The 16,869-nt window shown below is 37.2% G+C and overlaps 1 protein-coding gene across 5 annotated transcripts in view; it reads right to left on the minus strand.

Annotated features, from left to right (window-relative positions):
• The window catches only part of SORBS2 (sorbin and SH3 domain containing 2), a 185,841-nt gene extending 169,525 nt beyond the window's left edge, over positions 1-16,316 (minus strand). For 2 of the 5 annotated variants that reach the window (XM_074353270.1, XM_074353269.1), the window contains exon 1: positions 15,785-16,316. The gene's annotated coding sequence lies outside the window, so the exon portion shown is untranslated. The remainder of the gene's footprint in view (positions 1-15,784) is intronic. The other 3 variants (XM_074353274.1, XM_074353273.1, XM_074353279.1) reach the window with 2 other exon arrangements.
• Between the last annotated feature and the right edge of the window lie 553 nt (positions 16,317-16,869).

Genomic DNA, 16,869 nt, shown 5'->3' on the forward strand with positions numbered 1-16,869 from the left:
AAATATGGAAACTACATTTATGAGTACAGTAAATGCTTGAGGAAAAAACGTTTCCACATTTATATCATCATATGTTTTATTTGCACCGGCTCATGTATTCATGAACTGGGCGATTCCGTTTCATATACAAAGTACAAATAGACCTCGAGAGTGTACGCTTAATGAGGGCAAGGCCTTCTGTTTTGTTCATATAGGGTGAAGCCTAACTCATAGAAAAAGCTTACTTGATGCCAATGGAAAGTGAATGGTGCAATAATGGAATAACCAAGTCAGGCAAGGAAGGCCATGTGTTGTATATTGAACAACGGATGCTTTGAAAATGATATTTTGAATTTTTTTCCCCCTTGTTTATCCTATTTTAAATGCTTCGAATGTTCTATTTCACCTCATATGTTAGGACTTGCCTGTGAAATGTAATTTATCATACACGTCAGGGCTCTTACTGGCTGTCTGTCGTACTAGGAATTCTCTTAGAAATGTGTACTTTTCCCCCCAAAAGTACATGCATGCAGAGTGGCCACCTTCTTCTTTAGATCAGAGGGCCACAGTTAACAAAGGGAAATTGTTCCCCATGTACATAGCCACAAGACTCTTAATTCTTTTCGAACTGCAGTTGAACTGTATTTGGTTCCAAAGTAGAAATAATCATTCTTAATCCAGAGGTAAAACCATAACTGCCCAGTAAACAGACCCACTGACACCAAGCACAGAAAATCAAGCTGGCAGTGGTCAATTTCCAGTGGTACATCTTCTAAATAACCTCCCAAATTAAAGTGGAGGCAAATTATAACAGTAAAAGGGAATTGATAAAATATTTATATCCAGAGATTGGTTTGTTTTGTTTTTAATGTCTGTTGCTTAGCATTGTAGCATCATAATTAGACATCTAAACATGACTGGTGCCCCACACATCTCTTTTGGTCCTCCCCTCTATGCATCTCCTTATTTTGAAATTTTCATAACTTGAAGTTGATTTAGAAAATATGGGCAAGCAAAAGAAGGAAAGAAAAGTCATCCACAATCTTATCACAAAGAGATAATCGTTCTTGGCTTTCTGGATGTTTTTTTTTCTCCCTACCTCTATCGGTTGTGCTATTTCTGGTCTTTGAGAATAAGGACACTTGAGGTAGTTCTTTTAAATAAATGCTTCTCTAGAGCCCCAAAATATAGAGAGAACGGTAACATGGGAGTTATAATGTTTCGAGGGGGCCATTAACCTGAAGTTCCCACAAACAAGCAGACTAGAAAATTGTTCGAGCACCGGGCGTGGTATGTGGCCGACCCATGTGTGCATCCTAGCTTCCCCACAAGTGTGACCCTGTGCAAGATATTCAACTGCTCAGAGCCTGTTTCCTCTTCTGTAAAACGAGAATAATACCCTCATCAGAGTGTTTTTGTGAATAGTCAGTAAGAAGTATTTAAAGAATTTGGCCAGCTGCCTGACATGGTCTGCATTCACTGAATGGTGGCTAATATCATTATTTATAAGAATACTTACTGTTATTTTACGTTCCTAACTGACCTTGCAGGTCACAAAACTCAGCACCACGTGGCATGAGGATTAATTTTAGATCAGCCCAAGAAAAATGTAATTAAGCAGGTAAATGTATTGGCAAAAGACCATATTGTACGTTCTTAAGCAAGTACTTTAGGACTGTAGGATTAATTACAGTTCTTCTCTGTTAGCTTAGTTAATGGCAGCATGGCTCTTCTTTGGAACTGGGGTCTTTAAAAATAGTGATCTCCCCCATTCTATCCTCATATTGTGTTTGCAGTTAATACTCGGCATAGTTTGCTTTAGTGTGAAATAATTCAGTCAAGAGCAGAAGATACAGAAGTGTGTGGCTAGACTTCCTTACAAGTTTGAGTTTTCAACTAAACTTCAAGTTTAATGACTATGTGATCATTGAAAGTCTGGTGGGTTTTATATTAAGTTTAAAATTCATTTATTTACCTATTGTGAAAATTTGTTTTTATTTTATGTCATTTTTGCTTTATTATGTCAAGATCTCTGGTAGATCCCCATTTCTCTTTCATCCCAGGAGATTTTTTATGGATGGCACTGTGTCATTTACTGAGAGCCAAGTACATGCTAGGCACTGTTGTGGGTACTTTGGAGCTAATGGGCCTATGATATAGGCATAATATCCTCATTTTTCTGGTTCCAAACCCACAGTTGAAAGATGTTAAGTCACATGCCAGCGGTTACCTCCCTGTGAAGGCCAGGTCCACGACTGGACCTCACTCTGTGGTTCCCATAGGCTCCTCCCCTGCCTGCTCCCTCCTTTCCTGGAAACTCAGAGGACCTTTCATACAGAATTGGAGAAAACTTGTCTTAGACAAGGCTCATACAAAGGGAAAATCAATTATAAGCCATCAAAACATAAAGATTGTTCTTTACTGACTTTTAAATTTAAGCAACCAAGAATAAATAACATAAAATTGTTTACTAAATATAATAAATGGCACTTCAAACTATAATATGGATTTTTACAATAACCACATAAAGAAACGACATTAAACAGGGAAAGGAGGAGGGAGAGACACACGGAGCAGGAGGAAGGACGGAACTAGACTGAGTAGCGGGGTGAGGGGCACACTGACATGCCTGAGTGTCTGTGGCCACCTTAGCGCCTGGTGCTATTCGATGAGAGATCCCTGCTTTCATACATAACGGACTACAGGGAAAGTCTGAAATTGATCACTATGTTTAGAGTTTTAAAGTAGGGGAGTTCCATTCAAAGAAAGCCGTACATACAAAAATTCAAACGTGTCTTCAGGTCTTGGCCTGGGACTGAGACTGCGGACACACCACTCACCCCAAACTCTCTAGCTGTTCTGCGCATCAGTGGGGAGGGGGTTCCAGGTTACGTTTCCTTGGCCCTACGCTCCTTCCCTCATCCCCTGAGAAGGCTCCATCCTACACTTCCAGGTTGGGATGCTCTTTTACCATGGGAAGGTTGGTGAAAGAGGATTTTCTGGAAGATGGGGGAAAATGAGGAGCTGCCAGATCCCTGCCGGGTTGGGGGCTTCATGGGCCCCTTGGTGTGATGCAGGGATGCGGGTGATGGTGTGCTGGATGACCGAGGTCTGCCTGTGGGGTGTGGGAAGGGGGTCGCAGGACTCGTGCAGCCCAAGCACCCCTGCCTGGGGAGAAGTTGCTTTTCCTCTAGCCAGGAAGAGTGGTGTTGGGAAAGTTGGACAGCTGTATGAAAATCAATGAAGTTAGAGCACTCCCTCCCACCATACACAATAATACACTCAAAATGGCTTAATGACTTAAATATAAGACAAGACACTATAAACCTCCTAGAAGAAAACAAACAGACAAAACATTTTCTGACATAAATTTTGCAATGTCCTCCTACAGCAGTCTACCTAGGCAACAGAAATAAAAGCAAAAATTAAGAAATGGGACCTAACTAAACTTGTAAGCTTTTGCACAGCAAAGGAAGCCATAAACAAAACAAAAAGGCAACCCACAGAATGAGAGAAAATATTTGCCAATGATGCAACTAACAAGGGCTTAATTTCCAGAATATACAAATAGCTCATACAACTTAATGAGAAAAAAATAAACAACCCAATCCAAAAATGGGCAGAAGACCTAAACAAGCAATTCTCCAGTGAAGACATACAAAACGCCAACAGGCATATGAAAAACGCTCAATATTGCTATTTATCAGAGAAATGCATATCAAAACTACAATGAGGTATCACCTCACATCAGTCAGAAGGGCCATCATTAAAAAGTCCATGAACGATAAATGCTGGAGAGGGTGTGGAGAAAAGTGAACCCTCCTACACTATTGATGGGAATGTAGTTTAGTGCAGCCATTATGGAAAAGAGTATGGAGATTACTTAAAAAACTAAGAATAGACTTACCATATGATCCAGCCATTCCATTTCTGGGCATATATCTGGAAGGAACTCTAATTCAAAAAGATACATGCACCCCAATGTTCACAGCAGCACTATATACAATAGCCAAGACATGGAAGCAACCTAAATGTCCATCAACAGATGACTGGATAAAGAAGTTGTGGTACATTCATACAATGGAATATTACTTGGCCCTAAAAAATAATAAAATAATGCCATTTGCAGCAACATGGATGAACCTGGAGATCATCATTCTAAGTGAAGTAAGCCAGAAAGAGAAAGTAAAATACCATATGGTATCACTTATATGTGGAATCTAAAAAAAGACACAAATTTACAAAACAGAAACAAACTCACAGACATAGAAAACAAACATGGTTACCAGGGGGAATAGTGGGTGGGAAGGGATAAACTGAGACTCAGATTTGCAGATACTAATTACTATATAAAATAGATAAACAGCAAGTTTCTGCTCTATAGCACAGAGAACTATATTCAGTATCTTACAGTAACCTATTATGAAAAGAAATGTATGTATGTATATGGATGACTGAAGTATTATGCTCTACACCAGAAGTTGATGCAGTGTTGTAAACTGATTATATTTCAATAAAAAAATTCATGTGTGAAGATAAATGAAAAAAACAAACTGATAGAGGCAGTTTAGACATTTTGACCTGAGTATACTTAGCAACCATGTTCAATAGCTTAAAAAAATAACAAACTATGCATTTTTTGAAATGTGTATCTTTTTCTGCAGAGTGGCTAAGAAGATATCATTACAAACTTTTTTTTAGTTCTTTTTTTATTTTAAGGGGAGGTAATTAGGTTTGTTTGTTTGTTTAGTGAGGTACTGGGAATTGAACCTAGGACCTTATGCATGCTAAGTGCACACTCTACCATTCAGCTATACCCTCCCCTAAACTTTTGTGAATTGAACATATTGTAGTCAGAAAAATGGCTTCAATAGAGGTAATATGTAATATTAATAGAAGTAATAATATGATATTAATGAAAGTAATATATTCTTAAGCTATATACAATCATCAGTCCATTCCTACCTTGAACAGACTACATCTAAGGTCCTGATTTGTTCCAGATCTTGCCTCACTTTTTACTGATAGCTAAAAAAATATTTCCAGCCGCCTACTAGGCGTTTTCACCTAGATGATTCCAACAAATATGTCAAGTCCAACATGTCCATACTCTTCTCTCCCACATGAAAAACAAAGCAAAAAAGGTCTTCTCCATTCCCATTTTGGTTAAAAGCATCACCATCTACCCAGCTACCCGATCCCCCTTGAATTCCATATCTTTTAACAGCCTCAATTGATCAATTGCTGGATGAGCATTATAGAGTCCCTCTGAGATTCTTGAATCTTAGATTTCAAAATACACCTTGTGGAGGTGACTCAATCCCACAGAAGAGCAGAAGTAGCCACAACCCTTCAAAACACACCGTAGACATGTTGTCGGAAGACTTTAGAGGACTCAGGCTAAGTGACTTGACCACAGGTTAGGAGGAGAATCTTACTATAAACTTCCAATCCATGAACAACTGAAAACTGTAGTAGTGGTTGACATTTATGGAACCCTTCTCGACGTCAGACAGGGCTACATATGCCACACAAAATACCTATCTCCAATGCGCAGTGTGTACTTATGTTCCTTTTAGATGAGAAACTACCTTGTGGGGAGGTTGCTGACACAAACTAATTTCTTCATTTTTCTCTCTCCTTCTTCTTCTTCTTCTTTTTTTTTTTTTTTCCTATTGTCTCATCTGGAGTCTTCTGCATTTATTTCCTAGCTGTACGTGTTACTTCCACATCCTTAAAAACATACTCATTTCTTAATCTTTGGACGTGCCTTTATCCCTGCCCTGGGATGAAATGCATCTCAAAGTCAGCAACTAACCCATATAAATAAAATACGACAGGCCTTTCACTGAGCCTCAGTTTTTTCTTTTTTCATGTGAAATGGTGATGATAGTACATACCTCACAGGATGGCGGTGCAGATTAAACAATTTATGGGAAAGCCGTGAGGGAGTGCTGAATAATTCAGTTAGTGGAATATAACAATCCAGAATGCCTACAAAGCTTGTTTTTCCAAGCTGTTGTTAAAATCCCACCTCATTCAAGGTCGAATTCAAATACCATTTTCTCTGAGTCATCGTCCCTAATCTTCTAAAATACCTCCCTTCCTTGAGCTACTCATTACCACCTTCTAGAACTGTATCTCTTGAGACAATTCTACATATACCTTGTATGAAAGTCACTTCTGTGCACTTCTTTCTGAAGGAATAAATAAATGCGTTGATAATACTTCCCTTACAGTTCATGGTCACCTTCCATCTTCTAATTATAGCAATTATAGTGTTCCTGTCTCATCTTTTTTTCTAAAGGGGAAGCTCTTTTAACAGCTTTCTGGTTCATTTTCTTATCTTTTCATCAATATTAAACACATAGTAAATATTTGATAAGTGTGCAAAATATGAATTATATGAAAATTCAAAAATAATTTTTTAATATACAGTGACAGCTTTGATATCTGTATGTGGGTCAGGTCTCTCCTTACATTGTTCCCAGAACTTAGGGTCTTTCTCATTCTGTTTTCCCTACCAAAAGCCCTCGTTTCAATATCAGATGAAATCAGAAGCCAGCTAACCTACATTGACATACCAACGACTGAGATAACAATCTTCAAAGTCTGGGAAAAAAGAGAGGCAGAGGGTCTGTCGGTGTGTGGCCAAGCCCATCTCCAGGAACAGGTGACTCTGTACATTCTAGTCCACTTAGCAGTTATGAACTCCTGGTTCTGATGTGTTTGTTGGGCAATAGAGTTTGAGGAGCCTTAAAATCATTTGTCCCTGGCTTTATAATTTCAGGTGCGATTCTGATTTTATTTTGCCAAAGAATGCACTGACCAATTAAAGATCTGACCTTTGGGAAGTGGCATTTCTCAATGTCAGTCAACCATGGGCCACTCTGTTTTGCTGACCAGAGAAAATACTCACTCTCTGAGATGCATTACATAGAGTGTGTACAGATTTCTTAAAAAATGCTTTACTTTTGATTGGAAATCAGAAGATGCAACTTTCAAACCAATACTTCTTCCAAATTTCTACTGAACTCAGAGCTCCTTTGGTTGAATGGCCCCATCTAACAACAAATCCTTGGAGGATTAGGGTCCTTTTGGGCCCCTGGAGTTGTCAAGCTCCTGTCCCCTCCCTCAAACAGGCTTTATCTGGACTATGGAAGCCAGCAGTTCTTCTCACAGGCTGGGTTAGAAGCCGAATGCGGTGAATGACGAAGGAGTCTGGGAACGAGCAGTTCATGAATGGAACATTTCCCAGGAAACTTAATTTTATGATCATAATCTTTTCGTTGTTGACAGTTGCAAAGCTAAATATCAGTGCCAGGAAGAGTGAACCAGAGTTTCAGGGGTATGTTTTCCCAACTCATTCCAAAAGAAGCAAAAGTTGAGGGTTCCAAATGCTTACGATGTGTTAATACACCACAAAGTAATACATAGATCAAGTGAAATTATTTTACTGGAGAACTGTCAATATGAGGCACTGAGAGGACATTTGGGACTTTGGGTCAAAGGAAGGTGATTTTCAAATTAAATTAGATTATTTATGGCTTTGTCATTCACTTATATTTATAAAATGGGAGTGATGAAACTCCCCTCTGTTGCCAATAAATCTAAAAATTAATTTAAAATCTATTAAAAGCACTTTGTGCACTTCAGAAGGATTTTTTTTTCAAGAAAAAAGTCATGTTCATTATATACATCGATCAGCTATGTTAGTCTTACAAAATTAAATTTATGGTAGAAAGGAAGTCAGTGATATAATCAGCTTTCAGACCACATATCCTAAAATGTTACATTTCTAAGTAAAGTCAGTGTCAGAGAATTCAGGATAAATTATCAGTCATCTGAATTATTGACCTAAGAAAACCCTTTTCCCAAAAGAGATATTTTCAGCAAATGAATGACAGTTTTTTTGGAAAAGGAGATAACTATGCTTTCCCACATTTTTATTATTTCCTTGATTGTCAGAGATAACTAACATATAGTTAACTTGTTCAGGAGATTAAATTCTAGGGGAAAAGCCTGTAGTGGCTTAAATGAGGGGAATCATTTTTGGTTGTGTCATGATTTCCTCAGTTGAGGAGGTCTGATGTCTTAAAAAGGATTTAGCTCTGATGTTTAGCTTAGTGTTTTACATGAAAAGCGTACTAACCAAAAACAGAGACTAAAACTGTAACAAAACCAAATAACATTTAAGGATATGTGGACAAATTAATTTTCTCATGATGATTACATGGCATCACATACAGTTTTTATTACCTTGACCTCATTCTTTTCCTCAGTGTCAGTTTTGTTTGTTGACATTTGATTCAATAGCCTACTTGGGTTAACCATCCAGCTCATCTACTGTTGGCCATTCCCATGACAAGATGATGGGGTGAAACAGAAGTAAATATTATTGCTCTCTCATAGAGTTGACTTTCATATTAGACACACAGGAAAACCTCATTAACATGAGATAAAAAATAATATAATTTACAAAATGGTATGAGAGTATCTAAGAGGGAGCAACTAAATGTGCTGTTCACTCAGTCCCTCTTCAGGAACTAATTTAAGACCACATGTAATCCTTCTGGAAAATCCCAGTTAAAAATACTTCTAGAAGTTTTGTGATTTTCCAGATCCTTCATTAAATGTCAATACAGGTAAAGCTATTGGGATAGTAACTAGCACGGATTATGCTTTATATACAATAGCCAGGGTATGAAAAGAAGACACACACACACACACACACACACGCACGCACGCACGCACAAAATTTTACTCAGCCATAAAAAAGAAATGAAATCTTGCCATTTGTGACAAGGTGGATGGACCTAGAGAGTATTATGCTAGGTGAAATGAGTCAGACAGAGAAAGACAAATACTGTATGATTTCACTTATTTGTGGAATCTTAAAAAGCAAAACAAACGAACCAACGTAACAAAACAAAAACAGAGTCATAGATACAGAGGACAAACAGGTGGTTGCCAGAGGGGCAGGAGGTGGGGGGAGGAAAGAAATAGGTGAGGGAGATTAAGAGGTACAAACTTCCAGTTGCAAAATAAATGAGTCACAACTATGAAATGTATGGTGTGGGGAAAATAGTCAATAATTATGTAATATCTTTGTATGGCAACATAACAAAAGTATATGTAAGTCTCTTGGGATAGTAGCGAGCACAGAGAAATTTTTTATTATTATCGATATCTTTTGTATTGAAAAAATTGAGTAATTTTTTTCTTTATTTTTTATTATTATCAATATCTTTTGTATTGAAAAAATTGAGTAATTTTTTCTTTAGTTTATTGAAATCTTGTTATTCAGGTTTTTATTGTTTTCTTGAGTTTAACCAGAGCAGATATTTTGATTGTCTATGGAAGATCTTCCAATTCTTATGGTTTTGAACTTGGAAAGATCTTGCAGATAGATACCTTTTTCTATGCAGAAATTTTTGTTTAACTATATTCTAAAGCCCTAAAATAAACCTCTTAAATTTTGTAATTCTAGGTTTAAACTTTTCCCTCTTACACTTATTTAAAAAGGAAAAATATAACTCTTTAGCATTGATCATATTACTTGATGACTGTGGTGGTAACCTGAGGTTTTAATAAAGTTAAGAGTAGAAATCAATTTTTCTTGGTGTCTGAATTATTCACTAAATAATGTGCTACCTTTGAGTTTTATCTAAGCTTCTGGTTATATTCTTGTTTTATATCATGTTAAAATACAGTGCTTCTCACCAGGAAGACTGTATTTTATTTTTAAAAATAATAATGTTTTCTAAAATTTTCATCTTTTTCTCCTTCTGACTTCTGATTTCCAAAAAAATCAGAAAAACTTGTAAATTACCATTTTGTCTTTAAATTCAAGCACTGTCTTCTAATCAGTGTGTTAGCATTAGCACTGGGTCGTGGGAAGAACTGTGAGCCATTTATTCATTCAACAAATACCAACTGAATCTTTAGTAGATTGACTTTGCTACGTGCCTACGATGTTCTGGCTACTATTCTAAAGCAAGCTGAGTTTTCCTTGTAATTTTAAATCTGCCCAAGCAACCTGTACCTTTCCTGTCCTCTGGCTACTTGCTACTCTCAGGATCTCTCTTTACTTGAACTGGTTCAAGCCAGTGCTTGAGGTCTATGCACACTGTCCCAGAAAAGCTAAGTGGTTGGAAAATTTTTGTCTTCACTCCTAGTAATGCTATGTTCTATACATCTCCAAATCTAGATACTGAGAGGCAGTTTTTAAAGTTATTTATCCACACAGGATATAATACATAGCATTTACTGTACTGCAATTATATATCTGACAGATTAAGTGTACTTGTTTCAGAAAGTGCTCAAACTGTTCCCGGGATGGCACAGCACAGGAACAGCTGAAACTGTTATCTAATCTCTTTTCCTTTGTTAACTTTAGCACAGAGAATTGAAATCATTAGGTGTGAAGAAATCTCGATAACCTGCAATGTAGCTCACTTTCAAGCAACCAAATGTTGCTTTCTTACATTTTTTTGGTTAATAATGTAAAGTGGAGGGCCTTATAAAGCGTTACGATCTGCCATTAATATGATCCAAAGAGGCAGAAGTAGCTGACGTGTAACAGGTGGAGGATGAGTCCCCACACAGTCAAAAGCTTAAGCATATTTCTTTCCATCAGTGAGGCTGCTGCCTCCACAAATGGTCACCTTCATGGAGGACCAGACGTCTCTGAAGACGCTGGCTACCCCCAACTAAAAGTAGGTACAGGGACTTCAGTTTTGTCGAGGAGGACAGAATGAACATTAATAATAATACATTTCCTCCGACGTGGCCAGTTATTCCTTAAAGGTCTTATTTGCATGTGTGTGTGTGTGTGTGTGTGCGCGCATTTTAAAAATTTCCCATTTGTGATGCTATTCCCTGCTTGGTCTTAAAGATTTTTGTAACAAGTGCTGTAGCTCTTGGTTAGAAGCCTATTTTTTTGCTACAGTTTTTCGGGATTCCTTATGGCTGATCCTTAAAATCACATTTGTCTCCAGAGGATACCAAACTGAGTAGAAGGTCAGAAGGTTTGGAGCCTGAGAGGTTTATGCTGCCCCTCATGTTCAGCCATTCCTGAAAAGATTTACCAGGAAAAGGAATCTAAAAAGAAGAATTATTTCTACATTGATTGGACTAACTTTGCTACTTAAAGCAGAGGATACAATTCATTATAAGAAAGTATCTTTGATATGTGATTTACACCAACTGTTGAGAAAATATCTCAAAGGAAAGTTAGAAGAACTGAATGTCTAGGTTATACAAAAAATCAAAAATTTTAAAAGGAGGCAACAGTACAAATTAGAAAACCAAAATATCACTAAAATTTTCAAATAATGTTCTAATTAAAAATAAAATTTCCTTAAATTCTAACATGGGTAGAAAAAGAAATCAGGAAAAATAATGAGCATATTGCTAGATTTTTTTTTTTTTTTTGAGATAGGAAAATTTCCTTTAAAGTGAGACCTTTGGTTAGAGTCAGGAAAAGTGAAAGTTTTCTGGATTTTTGCTCAAATAATGCTTCTTAAAGGTGCAGAATTAATGTTGCATTTATGCTTATCAGACCTGTACGGGGAAGAGGAAACCACTGGCTTTGTGGCTAAAATTCCTAGTTGGCAAAACTTCTGTTTTGAAGATTAGGGTAAAGTGTATTATAGTTCCATGTGAATATATCATGTTGCCAGAACTCAAAATAAAAACCTCTTTTTGCTGGTTCTCTGTCATTTATTCAAATAAGATCACTTTAAGTGAGCTTAGACTGGAATGAGGTTCTTATTTGTCAATATTAGAACTCAGTAATTATCGAAGTGTTCCCTTATAGATGAATGTATATATCTTAACTTTTTCAGAAATGATGTATGTAAAGAGATTTTGAAAATCTCCGTGTGATTCTTTGCAGTGATAATTTAGAATTTAATAGACGTCCATAATTAAATTATTAGCTTGAGGAACTTTTAGAAAATTATATAATACAATTATATACTGCAGTATTTCATTATAAAATGCAATAAGAGTACGCTCACTTCATCTGAATATCAAACATGGTTATTTATAATTTAGGCCTTCAAAATGTTATAATTTACTTAAAACAGAAAATCTTAAAAATATGCAGAAATACGGTAGAATCATGTTTCCTAAAATCTACCATATACAACTTAAAATAATAAACATGATTAATTAGTTTTTAAGATGAATAGAACCAATTTCAATTTGAGCTATTATTTAATTAGCATGCTATACATTAAAATCAGCTGGAAGATAGGCCAAACTAAACCTTTAAAGGACAGTGTGATACTTAAGAGTTACTGTTCATCTTATTTTGATTATAAAATTTAATCCTGGAAAAACAATGTTAAAATGTCTAGAAATATGAATTTACGTAGTTTCCTAAATATTTTGCTTTCTAATTCCAAACACTTGGATATTTAAAATTTTTTAATCTTTGCTATTTTATGTACACAAATTCATACTATGTTAATTCCAACTTTTGCTTTCAAGATGGGTATCTTAAAGACGTGGGGATTGTATGTTTATTCATTCATCATGTCATTTTTGATACATTCTTATTTTTGACTCCAACATCATGATAATTTTTCCATAAAAATACTATCAAAATTTAGGCTTTACAAAATAATAATCATGGCATCTAATATAGAAAAAAGAAGGGGAAGTCTCTACAGCCAAACACATATCTGTATCGAGAGTGATCCAACAGTCTGTTCTCTCTGTTACCCAGGAACTCAAGTCATAGGGGCATATATAATGTAACCAGTTATTACCAGTAAACTTTCAGGTTTATTTAGAAAAATTAAAAGAAATTCTGCTGTTGTAGACTTTATATTAATCATTTGGTCTCTTTCTAATTCATGATCTCTACTTTTTTCTGGCTTCAAAAAACAGTTCCATACATAACTTTGTTATAATTGACTACCAATCACCATCAATTCAACATTAGTTTTAAATGACCTGATTGTAGAGCACATTTCCAATGGGGATACTTACTATATACTCATTTTCCCCTGAAAATTTGATAATAGCTGTAGTAGAAAAATAACGTCTTCTAGATACTAAATCTTTCAAGCTGTTTTTGTTTAACTTATAGGTTATAAAATTTTTCTTCTGAAAATTCTGTTGTAGTGTAGGACATTGATAGCTTTTATCAAATTGTGATCTTGAAGCTATAACTTCATATCAGAGAAATTAAAGCCTCATTGCTGTTTTTAAATGTTTTGAGCTTCTCCAGTCAAAGACAGTGTAATAGATAATAGAACCTCTATTTTGAGATCAAGCCTGTATTTACGGTAACTGATAGGAAAATGGTGAAGTCTGAGGCTACCAGCACAATGTCTGAATGCCAAGTTCTGGACCCTGGACAAAGTACGTCCAGAGGTCAGTAAAACTCCGGAAGCCCGTGAGAGAGACAAATGCGATATGGTGCCGTAGTCAGAGCTACAGACATAAGATTCAGCGATAGCCAATGCAGGTGGTGAGGAAGTGTCTGGGGAGACATGTTAGCTACATTTTGAAGGATGCATGGCAAGTGGCTGCTGCTGTGGGGAAGATTTGGAGAAAAAGTCTATACAGAAGTCACTGGCTTTTTGCAAGTTCAGCACAGTGTGTTTGGAAATTACACAGTACTTGCTATTGCTAGCAGGTGAGTTGGGAAGTGGCAGAAAATAAGAGTACATAAATAGATAAAAGCCAAGATGCAAAGTCTTGAAAGATAGGGATTATATCTGTGTCTGGTTTTCAATATTGTTGTGTTAATAACCATGTAGATGTGCCATGCAGAAGTGGATTTCGGAAGCTAACCTTTTATAGCATATCCCCTTAAAAGGTTGTTAATGTAGGGGAAAAACCCCACAGGTATAAAGTTTATGTGTCACTCTTCCCGTGGGCTAAGGTTCCTGTCACACATGGTATGACAAAAGGATCAGGACACAGACTCAGGTATGTCCACACCTGGTTCTTCTAAAAGCTCCCCCAGGAAAAACGAATACAAAATTATTTTCTTGCTGCTGGACTTCTCAACTGCGTTAATTCTGAGAATTCCTTTCGCCGTGCAAAGCTTTGACAGAAATTAAATCGAAGAGAGACTTTTTCCACTTTTCGTTCTGTTATAACAGAATCACTTCCTTGGCTGATATTTTTATTATAGAATTTGACTCAACACTAAGTCAGTTCATTCAGCTTTCCTTTGCAAGTTAAACTATGTGAAGTACAATGCTATCATTTCACCATTTTATCTTATACGGTGTCTCACATGCATAAATAGATGTATTCCTGTTTAAAGCTCTTATCATTAAACGTGGAAATGATTTTCTGGACCAAGACTGCTTATATCTTGATTTTTTAAAATATTTTTATATCATGGATGTTGCTGACATTTAGAACAGAGTTTTGAAAAATACTCTCCCAATAACTATCTTATCGAAGGGCATATTGACTTTGCTATATATGTGAAACAGGTGATGTATGCTCATATGTAGCAATGAAAATTATATTATTATACTTAAAATTAAAAAGTGACTCCTATGTCATCCGCATTTTGAGGAAAAGTCTAGCAAATAAAAATATATTTCTTAGAAGTAGATCTCAGATACTATTTATTTTACTTTTCATGGTAGATTCCATCTTTAGCACATAGAGGCTTTTAGTCAAAGTTTGCAACAAAATATTTTTCCTTAAAGATTTTCCATAGCACTGTAAATGATCTGCCGTTTCTGGGAGCCCAACAATAGAATTGATTTACGTAAAGCTGAAATGTTGCTGAAACAGAATTTAATCATTATTCGGTCGTTTCCTTACCAGGGTTTCCAATTTGACTGACCAATTTCAATCCCAAGTAACAATGTAATTTTGTTCCTAAGAGACTATAAATTAAAGAAATACTCAGTCAGGGGCAACTCGTACGGCAATTCAAAGTCTGTGCTTTTATCACGTAGCGATGGACAGCAAACATCCACTGCAAATATTAGCACATTTGTGGGAGGAGTGTAGTGTTTTGGGTTTCACTCTCTATCTCTGAAACCTATCTGCTTGTGAGAAAAATGGTGCAATAAAAGCATTCTTACCGACACATACTATAGCTATGCTTGAACTCAATGCAGCGATTCACTTCCTTTCTTTCCTTGGATTCCAAGCCAGGGAGCACAATGAGGGTGTTGTGCTCTGGGCTAGCGTGGCATGCATGATATTTGGAAAGGACGGGTGAGCAGCTTCCAATACCTACACTATTTGCTTTACAACTACCCCGAACTAAATCAAACAGCACACCAAGAATCTGCGTTCAGAATAAGCAAGGACGTGATCCACTGGCTATTATGACCTATATAGGGAACGGAATTGCTTAATTTAAGCATATACAGAGGTGTGTTAGGAGTTAAATATAACATCATTTCTGAGGCTTAAAATTAAATGCTTCACAATTTTTGAGCCCCTGATTTTCCGTGTAATTCTCTCAATGTATGTCAAAGTGCAGGTCATAAAAGAATCCATTGTTTGTAAGGGAGAAAGGTTGCTGGTTATGAAGGCTGTCCAGAAGGATAAGCCATGAGGGCTTGTTAAAACAGCAACTATTTATTTTAAACCCCAAGGCACATTTGTAATTTTTAAAAATCATATGATTTCTAGAGCCTGAACTGACTGAAACAACTCTGTGTGTCTGACACTATTTTGTGTGTTTGTGTGAGTGTGTGTGTGTTGCCTTGGTCAAACCAAGGAATACAATGAATGTAAATGTTCAGGTTAAGTTTTGCTCCGAGTTACTGTTATGCTGGGCTTTAAAAAGGACAAAAAAGCTTACCTCTGTCAGTCAAGTGGAGACACAGGGACCTCCTTCTCAGCCTCTGCCTCAGCGTGCGGGCAGATGCTGTCTGAGCCACAATCTGTTAACAGGAAGCAGGTAAACCCGAGAGCGTCCGCCTGAGTTACAGTCCAGTGCCCGTCCGAGCACACACCTGCTTCTTCAGACCTGCCACTCATATGCAACAGCCGCGCACAGGACCGGGGAGCACAGATGGAAACACCTCCGCTGGGGTCACTAGTTTTCAGGGTTAGCAGCCAGAGAGCTGCTGAGCTACATTGCAGGGAAGGCTTGCCTTCCCCAGACAAAACCCTTCTCTGCTGTCTGATAGCAGATATGCAGCATTATCTCCCTGCATTCCACGTTCTCAAATCAGCTACCAGGAAAGGCAGTCAACAGCTCGTCCAAATGGCAGCTTGCAGGCATGCTTGGCTGTGCTAACTGAATACCAGCATGCCCACTACTTCTCTCTTCCCTCAATAGATTTTTAAAAAATGCTTCTTCCAGGGTAAAGCTCAGCAGAATATGCCACACTGTTTTCCATAAGTAAAATGGCTGGCCCTCCCAGCCCTGCTGCAGACAGCTCATTGGGTTCCACCGGCTTTTCGTAGTCATAGCAACAACCAACAGACAGACTTCGCAAGCGTGGCTGATCACGTGCAGCGCACCAGCACGGCTTGTTAATTTCTTTTCATCAAACTCATCGTTTTTGGAGGAGGGTCGCTCCTGTTATCGCTCTAAATATTTCACCGATAGTACAAGTGCTCTGAGTTTTTAGCTTTCAGGAGGAACTTGTGTTATTCGAGCCAGGGATTCATGTGAAACAGAGAAAGGGAAGCCTTTCTCACTAGATGGATTCGGGTCTATCCAGGTTAATAACATGCAAATCACTGTAGAGACAGTAACTGGAACCATTGTCAGAACAGGTGGTACCTTCACGTCACAGGGTGCGCATCGAGGAGACCGGCAAACGTGGGCAGTCATGCTTTCTGTTTTTCAATGATACTCTTATGGCCACTTAACTAAAACAAAGCCCTATGACTCATTATATGTGGCCAAAATAACCAAATCATATAGGATATTTT

This window comes from Camelus bactrianus, chromosome 26 (genome assembly GCF_048773025.1).
Source record: "Camelus bactrianus isolate YW-2024 breed Bactrian camel chromosome 26, ASM4877302v1, whole genome shotgun sequence".
Lineage (NCBI taxonomy): Eukaryota > Metazoa > Chordata > Mammalia > Artiodactyla > Camelidae > Camelus > Camelus bactrianus.